Source organism: Oryctolagus cuniculus, chromosome 15 (assembly GCF_964237555.1).
Source record: "Oryctolagus cuniculus chromosome 15, mOryCun1.1, whole genome shotgun sequence".
Taxonomy (NCBI): Eukaryota; Metazoa; Chordata; class Mammalia; order Lagomorpha; family Leporidae; genus Oryctolagus; species Oryctolagus cuniculus.
This window is the reverse complement of record NC_091446.1, coordinates 50,916,598-50,931,685: the sequence shown is the minus strand read 5'-3', so window position 1 is coordinate 50,931,685 and position 15,088 is coordinate 50,916,598. Positions and strand designations below refer to the sequence as shown.

The 15,088-nt window shown below is 43.2% G+C and overlaps 1 long non-coding RNA gene across 1 annotated transcript; it reads left to right on the top strand.

Moving 5' to 3' along the window:
- Nucleotides 1–1,243: 1,243 nt before the first annotated feature.
- Nucleotides 1,244–4,415, top strand: LOC127484209 (uncharacterized). The gene is made up of 2 exons (XR_011382391.1): nt 1,244–1,469; nt 2,846–4,415. It is a non-coding gene; the product is annotated as an uncharacterized lncRNA (long non-coding RNA).
- Nucleotides 4,416–15,088: the final 10,673 nt, after the last annotated feature.

Genomic DNA, 15,088 nt, shown 5'->3' with positions numbered 1-15,088 from the left:
TGCGCTCGCTGGAGGGACAAGAGTCCTATTTAATTCTAAGGGAAGGGGATTTTTTTTCTTTGAATGGTGCTCGAAAAGAGTCATTCTCTCTGTGATTCTCAAAGAATGAACCTCGCAGATTTAAAAAGCGAGCGGGAAAAAAAGAAAGACGAGAGCAAAGGCTCAGGGGCTGCCGTGGTGATCAGCTGGGTGCAGCTGGCGTCTGAGCAGGACTCAGGCTGGTCAGGCTCTGAGGGCTCTGCTCTGCCCAGAATAGGTGGTGTCAGGGACCCCTGCCCCTCGCTGCTGGGCCAGCTCACCCTCTGCCTCTCTCAACCCTGGACGTGGAGCCCTGAGAAAGAGGAGACACATTGGACCTCTACTTTCGCAGTTCCTGGATTCATACCCTCTTGTTGAATGGACAAAAGGACAAGGTGTTTTTTTGCTCTCTGTGGGAAGGCGAATGGGGCCCGCAGTTTGTCACTGTTCCACTGGCCTTCGTGCAGTGCAAGCCATATCGGTTGCGCGGCCAGTAGGTAATCATGCAACATGCTGGAAGCAATTCGACATGTTCACAGGTTCCGCTGCCTCGTTGACAAGAACTGATTCTGTGCTTAGTACTGTGGGTTCTTCACAACAGAGGAAGAAACCGAGGCGGTGGGAAATTAAGTGACTTGACTGGGATCCCACAGCAGCAGCAGATGGAACCGGGAATCGAACCTAAGTCAGCGCGTCTGATACTGGATTTCTACAAAGCCCTTATCTGTTGGTAGAGAGCCCTCCTGCTTATCGCGCGTCCTGGAGCACTGAGGGCAGAGGGGTAATTTCGCTGCTCTGATTCATCACCAAGGTTCCTCCTCTGAACTTGGGAACTGTTACTATGATGGTTAGAATTAGTGAGCAGGGCCCCATGTTCCCCAAGAGGACTTATTCTAGGAACATCCCCCACTGACTTGCATCAGGGCTGCTCATCCTCTTTCTCTATAACCAAGTATTTCGTGGACCCTATTATGTATCAGGACCTTGTTAGGCCCAAAGAACAGTGAGCAAAGATGGACACGATGCCTGTGCTCCTGGAGCCAACTATCTAGTGAGAAAGACAGGAAACTGACCAAAAATAAATACATTACACAAATATACAATTGTGCCTTAGTAAGCCTTATAAATAGGTATTAGTTAAGAGACAAGCAAACATACAATGTAGTCACTGGGTTCTCTAGGGGAAATCAGTGTAGGTGTCTTTCTTTTAAAAAGTGATTCTAGGGGCTGTGGCGCAGTGGGTTAATCCTCTGCCTGCAGTGCTGGCATCCCATATGGGCACCGGTTCTAGTCCCAACTGCTCCTCTTCCAATCCAGCTCTCTGCTGCAGCCTGGGAAAGCAGTAGAAGATGGCCCAAGTCCTTAGGCCCCTGCACCCACATGGGAGACCTGGAAGAAGCTCCTGGCTCTTGGCTTTGGATCAGCGCAGCTCCAGCCATTGCAGCCATCTGGTGAGTGAACCAACAGACAGAAGACCTTTCTCTCTGTCTCTCCCTCTCACTCTCTATAACTCTACCTCTCAAATAAATAAATAAATAATTTTTTAAAAAAAAAGTGACTCTGGAACGCATAACACAAGTTTGAGAAGAAATGAGGCAAGAAAGGGAAAGAAGAGCCATTCCTGCAAATGATCATTGATCACAATAACATCTCTGAAGATAGATACTACAATTATCCATTTATTTATTTATTTATTTTTATTTTATTTGAAAGGCAGGGAGGATAAGCACTTCCATCCACTGGATCTCTCTCCATATGCCTGCAGGAGCCAGGGCTAAGGTAGGCCAGTCAGGAACCGAAAACTCAGTCCAGGTCTCCCATGTGGGTGGCAGGGACCCAACTATTTGACTCATCATCTGCTCCTCCCAGGATGTGCATTAGCAGGAAGTTAGATCAGAAGCAGAGGAACCAGGACTCAAAGCAGGCATCACAAGCTATGTCTAAACTGCTGCACCAAACGTGCAGCCTTCTTCATTCTATAGTTGGAAAAGGGAAAACAAATATTGTCCAACAACTTGTAGAATCAGAATTTGAAACCAAGCAAATCTCCCTTGAAAATTAGACTTCAGGTATTTTGCGCTTAGCCAATAAGCTGCTTTGGCTCTCGATGGCGTTAGTACAAGCAAAGACCTACGACAGCAGGAGGCAGCACACATCCCCCCACTGAAGAACCTGAAAGAAGGCCAGCGTTGCTGTTACAAGAACACGAGAAATCAGACATTAACCAAAACAGGAGATGTAAGAGGTAGACTATGTAAGCACAAATTAAGGAGATTTAGTCTCCATTCTTAGACCTAAAAGAAGCCACAGAGAGGTTTTAAGTAAAAGATGATGGACATAGATTTGCATTTTTTTAAAAAAAATGACTGTAGATGTAGTGTAGAGATTAGATTGAGGGACAAGAATAGTAGTCAGATGAATGAAGAGACTACAGAGGAAATTTAGGTAGGAAATGTTGGAAACTTACCTATTTACTGAAGATGGAGGGAGGTGAGAGGATTTCAGAAATATTTCAATGGTGAGTAGCAACAACTGGATTGGTAGTGGATTGAATATGGGGAGATAGAAAAGAGAATGTTGAGATTTTCTCTAGGGTTCTGGTAAGCACAATTGAGAAGAGAGGTGCCCTTAACTGAAATAAGGGACCATTGCAGGAGAGATCATGAAGTCCAACTGGCCATGTTGAGTATTCATCGCCTTTGTTAAGTATGCAATTGGATATGTGGGTCTGGGGTTCAGTAAAGAGATCTTAGCTGAAGATAAAAATGTGCTATTTATTTGCTTATAGCTGATAACTCTAGCCATATGCATGAATCTCTTTTTCTAGGAAAAGAGAAGAAAGAAGAAAAGAGAAGCAAAAGAAGGCCTTTCAAAAATCCCAACATTTAGTGGTTGAGAAGAGGACAGTGTAATATGAAACAAGATAGAAGCAGCAGTAAAAGAGGAATGTCAAAACAAAACAAGTAAGGATTTTTCACGCAAGCCTAGAAAAAAGACCCTTTCAAAAAGAAATCTATGATCATCTGTATAGAATAAGGAAGTCACTAAGACTTTAGCAAGAATGCCAGAATTGAGTGATTCAGGAGTGACTATAGCTAATAAAATGTGCAAAGATAACTCTTCGAAAGGAATTTGGCTGATGAGGAAAGGAAGAGAGAGCAATAGCTGAAGGATAAAGGCAGGAGTGGGGAGCTGGCTGTCGTTCACTGGTTGGTTGGTTCACTGCTGTGTTATATGATGGATTTCATTGTTTTCAAGGTTTGAGAATATTTTTAAATGACTGGAGGGGTGCAGTGGTTAAGATGCTTCTTGGGGCCGGCACCGTAGCTCAATAGGCTAATCCTCCGCCTAGAGGCGCCGGCACACCGGGTTCTAGTCCCGGTCAGGGTGCCGGATTCTGTCCCGATTGCCCCTCTTCCTGTCCAGCTCTCTGCTATGGCCTGGAAGGGCAGTGGAGGATGGCCCAAGTGCTTGGGCCCTGCACCCACGTGAGAGGCCAGGAGAAGCACCTGGCTCCTGCCTTCTGATCAGCGCAGTGTGCTGGCTGCAGCACACCAGCCGCAGCGGCCATTGGAGGATGAACCAACAGCAAAAAGGAAGACCTTTCTCTCTCTCTCACTGTCCACTCTGCCTGTTAAAAGAGAGAGAGAGAGAGAGAGAGAGAGAGAGAGAGAGAGAGAGAGAGATGCTTCTTGGGGCACCCATATCCTATTTCAGAGTGTCTGGTTTGAGTCCCGGCTCCTCTGCTTCCAATCCAGCTTTCCGCTAATAAAAGCCCTGAAAGGCAACAGATGATGGTTCAAGCTCTTGGGTCCCTGTCACCCACATCAGTGACCCAGAGTGAGTTCTGGCCACCTAGCTTCAGTCTGACCCGGCTCTGGCTGCTGTAGGCGTTTGGGGAATGAACTAAGAGATGGAAGATCTCTGTCTTTCTCTCTCTCACTCTCACTCTCTCTTACCCTCTCTTTCTCTCCCTCTCTTTCAAATAAAATTCAAATCAGTAAATAAACATTAAAATTAAAATGAGCAGAAAAGATCCAGTTGAGGGACTGGCATTGTGGCATAGCTTGTAAAACTGCTGCTTACACTGCCGGCATCCCACATGGGTGCCAATTCAGGTCCCAGCTGCTCCACTTCCAATCCAGCTCCCCGCTGTGGCCTGGGAAAGCAGTAGAAGATGACCCAAGTCCTTAGGCCCCTGCACCCACATGGGAGACCCAGAAGAAGCTCCTGGCTCCTGGCTTCAGAATGGTGCAGCTCCAGCTGTTGCAGCCATTTGGGGAGTGAACCAGTGGATGGAAGACCTTTCTCTCTCTCTCCCTCCCTCTCTCTTCCCCTGTCTCTCTGTAACTCTGCCTTTCAAATAATTAAATAAATAAATATTTAATGAAATAAAATAGTTGTTTTGTCAAGTGTCTTTACTTCTTGTAGTCTACTCCGGTGATAGTTGTCTTTTGCCATTTCCATATTTTTGTTTTCTTCTTTTGTTAATTTTAGATGTGATTCAGATAAAATAGGAGTGGGAATATACCTGCAATATTTGTACGTTTTTCCCATGCCAGTATTTATCATGCTTCGCACAAGTTCTGTTATAGTATTTTCAAAGTGGGGCCAGCACTGTGGCATAGTGGGTAAAGCCGCTGCCTGCAGTGCCAGCATCCCATATGGGCACCGGTTCAAGTCGCGGCTGCTCCACTTCTGATCCAGCTCTCTGCTATGGCCTGGGAAAGCAGTAGAAAATGACAGAAGTCCTTGGGGCCCTGCACGTGCATGGTAAACCAGGAAGAAGCTCCTGGCTCCTGGCTTCAGATCAGATTGGCCCAGCACCAGCTGTTGCAGCCATTTGGGGAGTGAACGAGTGGATGGAAGACCTTTCTCTCTCTCTCTGCCTCTGCCTCTCTGTAACTCTGCCTTTCAAATAAAATAAATAAATCCTTTAAAAAAAAAAGATCCAGTTGACAGAAATTGGAACAATGTTAAATGGCTTTGAGAGAATGAACAGACTAGATCCCAAGACACAAGGAAAGGAAAACAGTTCATTAGAAGGTGAATAAGATGGGTACAAACGTGGGCTAATTTGGTTTCATTTCTAGAACAGAAGAGAATTCCCATCTGATGCCTTTTTTTCCCAAAAAAGTGAAATTCAAGGTTTTCTGCTTAGACTGTGAAGGAAGGCAAACTCACAGAGGCTTGAGTGGAGTAGAGAAGTTTTGTTATGTTTTGTGAGAAGTTTAAAAATAGACTTTTGTATCAGTAAAAGGATGAATTGGCCCTGTTGAGAGTCCAGCTGGTGTTAACAACCATACATTTATAATGGGATGACCCATGTGTCCTATAACTTTCCCCAATACAGCTGAGATCTGTGAGCACAGGCATAAGGAAAACATAGGACTTCCATCAAGTGGATGCAGCACCAGAAGCCAGAAGGCAAATGAATGATGCCTGATAAAAATAATTGCCAATGTAGACAATTACACCCAGCAAAACTATCAACCAAGCATGAAGCTAAAACTCATTCTCAGGTGTGAGATACCGCAAAGAAATTCATTTTCCTTACACCCTAAGGTAGCTACTGAAGATTGTGTACCACCAAAATGAGATTAAGTCAACATGAAGAGAAAACATAGAATATGCAAAGCAAGAGCTCTAACTCGCAGTTGAGGCAAAGGCTTTCCTCAGGGTGAAGATAAAAGAAGAAACTCCCAGGGTCAGAACTCCAAGGGTGTAAGTTTCTTCTGGACTGAACAGATAGAATTAGTGAAGAAATGAACATATTCAGAGGAGATCGAGAAAGTTGGTGAAAACTATGGGATTAGTGATTGGTTCATTGAAAATTGGCACAAAAGACAAAGACAAGTGTTAACTCTATCATAAAATATTATGCAGAAAAGTCAGAGTAATAGAGTATGCAACATAGCTGAGCCATAACTAGCATTTATATAGCTACATAAAGTAAACCATGGATAAAGATGTAACCTAAGTTATAAACTGAGTAGAGATTTCAGGGACTGGGAATATGCACGCATGTAGCAGAGACTTTGGGGGAAAACAATGATGAAAAATGAAACCTCAAATGCTCTAAGGAAACCTAAATAGATAATCTATAATTTTTAAAAATCAAGAAGTAGCAATATAAGCATATGATTTAGAGATATAGAAATAGAATCAGGTTGCGTCAAGCATTTAGTCTGATGATTGGGATTCCTACATCCCAAGTTAGAGACGGGGATTGAGTCCCAGCTCCCAATCTTAACTCTAGCTTCCTACTTAGGCAGATGCTGTGAGGCAAGGGTGATGGCTCAAGCCCTTGGCCGCCTGCCACCCACATAGGATTCCTGTATTGAATTCTCAGTTCCTGGCCTTGGATTAGCTGTTGCAGGGGTCTGGTGAGAGAAACAGTGAATGGAAGCCTACTCGTTCACTCTGGCTATGTGTGTGTGTGTGTGTGTGTATGTGTGTGTGTGCCCTTATGCCTCTCTAATTAATTAATTTAAAAAAGGAGTAGAATCAAGCTAAAGGTTTTGGAAGTGGTTGCTTATTATAGGAAATGAGAAATGGAGGCTAGACATATGGTACATCTGTTTCTTATGTGTATTATAGAATGATTTGATTCTTTCAAACATATCAGTGCACAACTTTAATTTCAGAACAAATGAAGTAGCATGTGCTTATTGTACAGTTATTGAAATGACAAACAGCAGAATCTTGAATTCATGACTCCTGAGTTCTATACTGTTTCTACAGAAATCAAACCAGAATTAAATTAATTCACAAACTTTATTTTAATACAATAAAATAATATAAAATAAAATAGTACAAAAAAATAAACTTTATTTAATACAATAAAGCTTATATGCTTTGATTTTGTCTTCCCATTTCCTTTAAGAAAATAATAATTCTTTTTTTTTTTTTTTTTTGACAGTCAGAGTTAGACAGTGAGAAAGAGACAGAGAGAAAGGTCTTCCTTCCATTGGCTCACCCCCTAAATGGCTACCACGGTCGGTGCTGCGCTGATCCAAAGCCAGGAGCCAGGTGCTTCCTCCTGGTCTCCCATGCGGATACAGGACCCAAACACTTGGGCCATCCTCCACTGCCTTCCCGGGCCACAGCAGAGAGCTGGACTGGAAGAGGAGCAACCAGGACTAGAACCCGAGGTGCCAGCACCGCAGGCAGAGGATTAGTCTAGTGAGCCATGGCGCCGGCCAGAAAATAATAATTTTCAACACACTTGGAGTATATGAGCATATCAAAGGCCAAGAAATCAATTATGTAGGGTTTTTTTTTTTTTTTTAATGGAGTAGAGCACTCAAAAGAAAAAAAAATCTTTGAGGGGTGGGCATTTGGCTTAGTGATTAAGATACAACTTGGGATGCCTGCAGCCCATTTTGGAGTGCCTGGATTTGAGTTCTAGCTCCACTCCCAATTTCCGCTTCCTCCTAATGCATACCCTGAGAGGCAGCACACAATGGCCCAAGTATTTGGATCCCTACCACCCACATGGAAGAACCTAGATTGACTTCCCAGCCCTAGGCTTCTGCCTGGCCCAGCCCTGGCTGTTACAGGCATCAGGGGAGTGAAGCAACAGACAGAAGCTATCTCTCTGTCTCTTCACTTCTCAAATTAATTAATTAATCAATTTTTAAAGCATTGGGAAAAATTTAAATAACTAAGATCACATCATATCTTCAAAGCCATAAAATATGAAAACCAATACTGATTTTTGGAAAATGACATGTAAGAATTATGTCTACTTTACAAACACACAACTAACCATGATCACTGGTAACCCAATGGAAAAGCTCGTCATGGAATGAAAATGGATGGGTACTTTTCTCTAGGCACTGTTTCATGAAATAATTTCTCCTAAAGCAGAATACAAAAATATTGATCCTCAAGTTATGTATTTTTATAATAGATTCAGAAGTCTATATTAAAACTATTTTTCTGTTTTAATTTAAAACTTTGGCATTTTAATTATGTTTGAATAATCTCAACATATGGCCCGATATGAGTATTATTCAATTCCATCAAATGGCTTAAAGCTTTTGGCAAGCCTCCCCTGGGCGATCCCACCTCATTTTCTTCTTGCATTTCACACTCCAACAATACTGAACTATTTGTAATTCTCCATATCATCTCGCTGTCTCATCTTAAGCTCTTTGCAAAGAATGTTCCTCAGCCTGGAATATTCTAATTTTGTTCTCTTGGCCTTCACAAATTTAGATTCTGCTCATCTTTTGTTTCCAGTAAATATTGGGTTTATTCCTATTAAAGCAATTGTTTTTGCATGTGTTATTTCCTTCATCGTCGTCGTCGTCATCATCATCATCATCATCATCATCATCATCATCATCATCATCATCTGACAGCAGAGTTCTTGAAGGCAGGAAAGAACTCTTTTCACCATTGTGTCTATAGCACCCAACAATTGCCTGGCTTCAACTAACAAGCTTGTAATTGTGAAGACAGAGGCATACGTTTAGAAATTAATTTATGATATAGCTTGGATGGTCATATAACTACAGAGTAGCTAAGTTAAGCAGGAGGAAAAAAAGAAGACTTAAAACTCTAATGCTAGTTGCTAGTGTTGTGGCATATCAGGGTAAGCTGCCATCTTCAGCACCAACATCCCATATGGGCACTGGTTCAAATCCCAGCTGCTCTACTCTACTTTCCATCCAGCTCCCTGATAATGCATCTTAGGGAAGCAATGGAAGAGGCCAAAGTGCCTGGCCCCTGCACCCATGTGGGAGACGTGGAAGATGCTCCTGGCCCCTGGTTTCATCCAGGCCCCGCCCTGGCCATTATGACCATTTGGGGAGTGAACCAGTGGATGGATGGAAGATGGATTTTTCTCTCTCTTTCTCTCTCTCTCTCTATCTCCCTCTGTGTGTGTGTGTGTGTGTGTGCGCGCACGCACATGTGTCCCTCTCTCTATGGAACTCTGAGTTTCAAGTAAATAAAATAAATCTAAGAAAAGCTCTAATGCTGGAAATGAAGGCAGCTGATATACAAGGAACATTCTCTTCTGAATTCACGGCTGAGGAAACAGAACTGGAAAGATGAGACAAACTGATTAGAGCTCCACATTACATGAAATGAAATTCAAATCATCAATGCCGATTCTGTATAACTATTTTATCCAGTCCCTTTACTTCACAGTTTAAGAAACTGAGACCCAAAGTCTCAAAGAAATAAAATGTTGCAAATATATGCATAAAATTAATGAAAAAGCTGATGTTCAGCACAGCGTCATCCACACTTAATGTTTTCTTTCCTCATTTAAGCTCTTAAGTGAATTTTTTGACCAAAAAACTTACATAGCCATGATGTGGCCAGAATATTTTGGAGATCCACTTGCTCTTAAGTCAATCACACAGATTTTCCCTTCAATGTCAAGTTTAAAGAGCAGCAAAATATGAGATGTTCTAGGTTAATGTTTAGAGTATGTTCTAAAGAAGGCTTATCTGAAATAAACAAATTAATTAAAAGAAAATGAGGGGCCTTTGCTGTGGTGTAGCATGTAAAGCCACCACCTGCAGTGCAGGCATCCCATATGGGCACCGGTTCGAGACCCACTGCTCCACTTCCAGGCTAGCTCTCTGCTGTGGCCTGGGAAAACAGTAGAAAATGGCCCAAGTCCTTGGGCCCCAGCACCCGCATGGGAGACCTGGAGGAAGCTCCTAGCTCCTGGATTCAGATCGGTGCAGCTCCGGGCCATTGCAGACATCTGGGGAGTGAACCAACGGATAGAAGACATCTCTCTCTCTCTCTCTCTCTCTCTCTCTCTCTCTCTCTCTCTATCTCTGCCTTTCAAATAAATAAATCTTTTAAAAAATGAACATGTGTAATTGAAATGTGTAATTAGAATGATAATGATAGCAGACACTGTTATTTATTTCATGTGGTTCTCACTGCAACATTATGAGGTTGGTGCAACTATCAACTCCATTTTAGAAAACTAAATACAGAAGCCCTTGAGAGGGAAATTTACCTGAAGCCCTGCAGTGGCAGTGGTTAGGGTTCAAACAGAGTTGTCTGCCAGGGCCTGTGCCATCAGATTATGTGTAGATGACAGAAAATCTTAGAAGGAGAAGGAATCCAAGGCTCTTGGTTTCTAGTAGCTTTCACATTTTAAAAAGAGAAACTGTTTTTTAAATTAACACTAACACAGAGAGCATTTACTACAGAAAACTAATAAGAGCAGAGTTTTTCTGATAAAAGAGAGGATTCCCAGTAGCTCAGCCTCTCTCATAATCTCAGAGTTCCAAAGGCTCAGTATAAAAACAGCTGACCTCACATTCTCTCTCTCTCTCTCTCTCACTCTCGCTCTCGCTCTCCTCTCTCTCTCCTTCTCTCTCTCTCTCTCTCTCTCTCCTTCTCTCTCTCTCTCTCTCTCCTGCTCTCTCTCTCTCTCGATGTTTAAGGAAGGTGTCTTTTTTTGATGATAACTATAAGGCAGTACTGAGCATCAGGTGGAGGAATATAAAACAGCTGATCTCACATTCTCTCTCTCTTTCTCTCTCTCTCTCTCTCTCTTTCACACACACACACATTTATATATGAGTACAAATGAAGACAGGTCTCAACTGATCAAGTTATGTTCAGGATTTCACTAATTTCCCAGTAAAAGGAAGGGCTTTGTATTTTCTAGAAGTCAATGCCAGAGGTTATCTAGATGATAAAATCCCAGATTTTTGTCATTATTTCAACTAAAATGATCTGATAAAAGAAGTAAAATCTTTCACTGGGGATTCCAACACCTCAATGCTAAAAAGTAATAATAAAGAAAACAGGGACCAACAGAAAGAAAATAATACAGATCAATCTGGAAGAAGACCAGTAAGAAGTTAGTAGGAGACTAGAAGAAGGGAATGAACACTTTCTAGTCCTCATAACTTAAATTGTAACATCGCCTAACATGGGACTTTGCCAAAAGGAAAAAGAACAAAAAACCCAGCAGCCCCATACTGTTGACACTGCTACCCTGGAGTTGTCCTCAGCTTCACAGCTTCCTCAGCTGTCCGGGTTTCAGGGTACGACGGGGATTGTGCTTTTGATCTGCAGTACCAATATTTTACCTTGTCACCCTTTCACTAGTAAACTAACACGCACACGTAAATTCATTCTCGTGACCCCCTAGGATTCAGGAAAATGGAACACTTTTGAAAAAGACAACAGACCAAACGTATGCAAAATTGTACGTTCCTGTATTATTTTTCTGATGGACTGACAGTCTGCTGGCAATGGGACTTTTAGGTTGAGCCAGAAACAAAGACTACAAAGCTATAGAGGCATCCAACCCACAAGGATGTGAGAACTGGCTCTGCTTCTAACACCACATTCAGTTACAAGGTAAATTCCAGCAATGCCACTTATGTGCTAAATCTCACATCAAATGAGAAGGAAAGGAGTCCAGAAATGAGGGCCAATGGAGCATTGAGAGTGAGCCTTCCTGGGCAGCTAGTGTGGGAAGAATGGCTCATAGCAGAAATAGAGTGGATCATCAAAGAAAGGAGCAGGACAAAAATCTGCAGAAATCCCAGTGGGCAAATACATGGCACACCCTCAACCACAACCCCGACCTCCTGTCATGGCTGACATTACCAGTTGATCACAGCTCTTTTCCACTCCAGCTCAGGAAATGCTTCTCAACAAGCGGTCTAAGCAGCCAAGACAAATCCTGGGGAGCTGGCCCTTACTATGGAACTTTGTTGCCATGTTGGATCCAGTGCTGTGGTTAAGGGACTGGAAGACAGACAGTCACGCAATTAACACAGGCTGTTGACCCCAATTTCAAGGGAGGTGAGCCTAAGAGCAAAGGGAATAAATATTCTGGTCAGTATCTGTCAGCTGTTCCACTCAGGGTCCCTGTGTGTTTTACATAGCTAAAATGAATGGGAATCAAACTGAATCCACGCCCCATCCAGAATGTGCTAGTGAGCTGTGGCCATGGTGGACTATCCCAAATCAGTACCTGCAGGAAGCCCTAAATGGGACGTTAGGAAACCTGGGGTTTAATCCTTACTCATTTACTAAGTGTGTAAATTTAGAGAAGTCTCTTCATTTTAGTGAACCTGGGGCCAGCATTGTGGGGTAACTGCTGAAGCCGTTGCCTGCAATGAATGCCAGCATCCCATATGGGCATCCATTCGTGTCCTGGCTGTTCCACTTCTAATTCACCTCTCTGCTAATGGCCTGGGGAAAGCAGAGGAAGTTGGCCCAAGTATTTGGGCCCCTGGCACCCACGTGGGAGACCCAGATGAAGCTCCTGGCTCCTGGCTTCAGCCTGGCCCAGCCCTGGCTGTTGCAGTCATTTGGGGAGTGAACCAGCAGAAAGAAGACCTCTTTCTCCCTCTCCCTGTCCTTCTCCATCTCTGTAACTCTGACTTTCAAATAAGCAAATAAATCTTTTAAAAAGAAAATAATGAAGAATTAGCAGACTCTCAAATTCAATTTTTTGAATATGGTAGAAGAAATAGTAGCTCATAAAAGAAGAGGTTAGTCAAAGTCAGTATCACAGCAAAGTAACGAATCAGATCCCTGGCTTCCAGTACAAATAGGTCAGGCACTGCTGGTATGAACTGTATTTTAGTTATCTATTTTTGTGTAATAAATGACCCCCAAAACATTTTAAAATAATTGTATTGATTATCTATGGGGTTTTTCCTTTTCCCCCCCTCTCTCTCTCCTCTCTCTCTCTCCTTCCTTATCAAATACAAGGAAAATATTTTTGAAAAAGAAAATGAAAATCCACCAACAATATACACAAGAAAACAAAACAGAATGGCTATGTATCTCTACAAGGCCAGAATAAAGACTAGTGGGGACAACATTGGAAGACACCAAATCTGCCATCATGTACTAATTGGAGAACACAAAAAGCTCATCTAAAAACACCAGCTGAGGTTCGGTAGGAGACCAGAGGATGCAGTGTGAAGATGAGTGTAACGAGATGGCAATAACTTCCTACTATTATTGATATTTCAATTCAGTGAACTCTCAAAACTCAAAAGCCAAAGCGCCCTTCCAGGCCAAATATCTGTTTTAAATTGAGACTTCTGAATATAGAATCAAATTGAGGAGTAAAGAGAAATAAAGGAAACGGAAAGGTCAAGATACAAAAAGAAAGGCCGGCGCCGCGGCTCAATAGGCTAATCCTCCACCTTGCGGCGCCGGCACACCGGGTTCTAGTCCCGGTCGGGGCGCCGGATTCTGTCCCGGTTGCCCCTCTTCCAGGCCAGCTCTCTGCTGTGTCCAGGGAGTGCGGTGGAGGACGGCCCAAGTGCTTGGGCCCTGCACCCCATGGGAGACCAGGATAAGTACCTGGCTCCTGCCATCGAATCGGCGTGGTGTGCCGGCCGCAGCGCGCCGGCTGCGGCGGCCATTGGAGGGTGAACCAACGGCAAAGGAAGACCTTTCTCTCTCTCTCTCCTCTCTCTCACTGTCCACTCTGCCTGTCAAATAAAAAAAAAAAAAAAAAGATACAAAAAGAAGAAGGGAACAGAGGAGGGAAATCTTAAAAGTAAGATGCATGTATTTTTCTCTTTAGTAAAGAAATCAAGGGGCTGGCACTGTGGCACAGCAGGTTAACGCCCTGGCCTGAAGCACTGGCATCCCATATGGGCGCTGGTTCTAATCCCGGTTGCTCATCTTCTGATCCAGCTCTCTGCTATGGCCAGGGAAACAAGTAGAAGATGGCCCAAGCCCTTGGGCCCCTGCACCCAATTGGGAGACCTGGAGGAAGCTTCTGGATCCTGGCTTTGGATCGGTGTAGCTCCAGCCATTGCAGGCATCTGGGGAGTGAACCAGTGGATGGAGGACCTCTCTTTGTCTCTACCTCTCTCTGTAACTCTGTCTTTAAAAAAAAAAAAAGAAAGAAATCAAGTTTTACTTAAAAATGAGCAACAGAAATGGATTGAGGTTGAATAATGAGAAAAAAAGGGAATAAGAAATCAATTAATATATTATATACTCCCAAAATAATGAAAACATGACAAAGACATACCCTCCAAAAAGATAAAAACTGTGTTTTAAAAATTTCAAAACAATCAAAAAGAAATGTAAATATTAGAAGTTATAAAACAACAAATAAGCCATAATTAGATACCCTGATAGGAGTAGAGAGTAGGAAGATTTGAGACAGGATATGACACCATCCTAGGCTCTAGCCCCCACCACCATTGCTGGAGGCTCAACCACCGGTGTCATTCCCACCCCCATCCTGATGGGATTCGATGCTCCTACTCCACCCTCTGCCCCAGCAAAGTTTTAAAAGGACCTGCTCCTGAACACATGGCTCTCTCTCTTCCTCTCCATCTCCTGGGCTCGCACTCTCTCTCTCTCTCTCTCTCTCTCTGTCTTTCTCTCTTATGCTCTCCTTCTGCCTCTTTTCCTTCTTTGCCCCTTCCTTGCAGGCTATTGGGTTTCCCCCAATAAACTCTTTCCCTTAAAAAAAAAAAAAAGAAAAGAAAAGATAAAGAACTTGGGAAAGAATTAGATGTCTTTAAATCAACACTAATTTAGAAGAAATAAAAGAGCAAATAAACTCAATGGACAATATTCTAAGACAAATAAAAGATGAAAAGGAGAAAAAGTTTTTGACAAAAAAAAAAAGAAAAATATTTTTTGACAGGCAGAGTGGACAGTGAGAGAGAGAGAGAGACAGAGAGAAAGGTCTTCCTTTGCTGTTGGTTCACCCTCCAATGGCCACCGCAGCCAGTGTGCTGCGGTTGGCGCACCACACTGATCCGAAGCCAGGAACCAGGTGCTTCTCCTGATCTTCCATGGGGTGCAGGGCCCAAGCACTTGGGCCATCCTCCACTGCCTTCCTGGGCCACAGCAGAGAGCTGAACTGGAAGAGGAGCAACCAGGACAGAATCCGGCGCTCCAACCGGGACTAGAACCTGGGGTGCTGGCACCACAGGCGGAGGATTAATCAAGTGAGCCGCGGCGCCGGCCAAGAAAAATATTTTTAAAGAAATTTTAGAGAACGTGAGAGACATAGAACTTGGTGGCAGAGGAGGGAGGAAGTTGCACATAACTAGGGTCTCTGAAGAAGAAAGCAAAG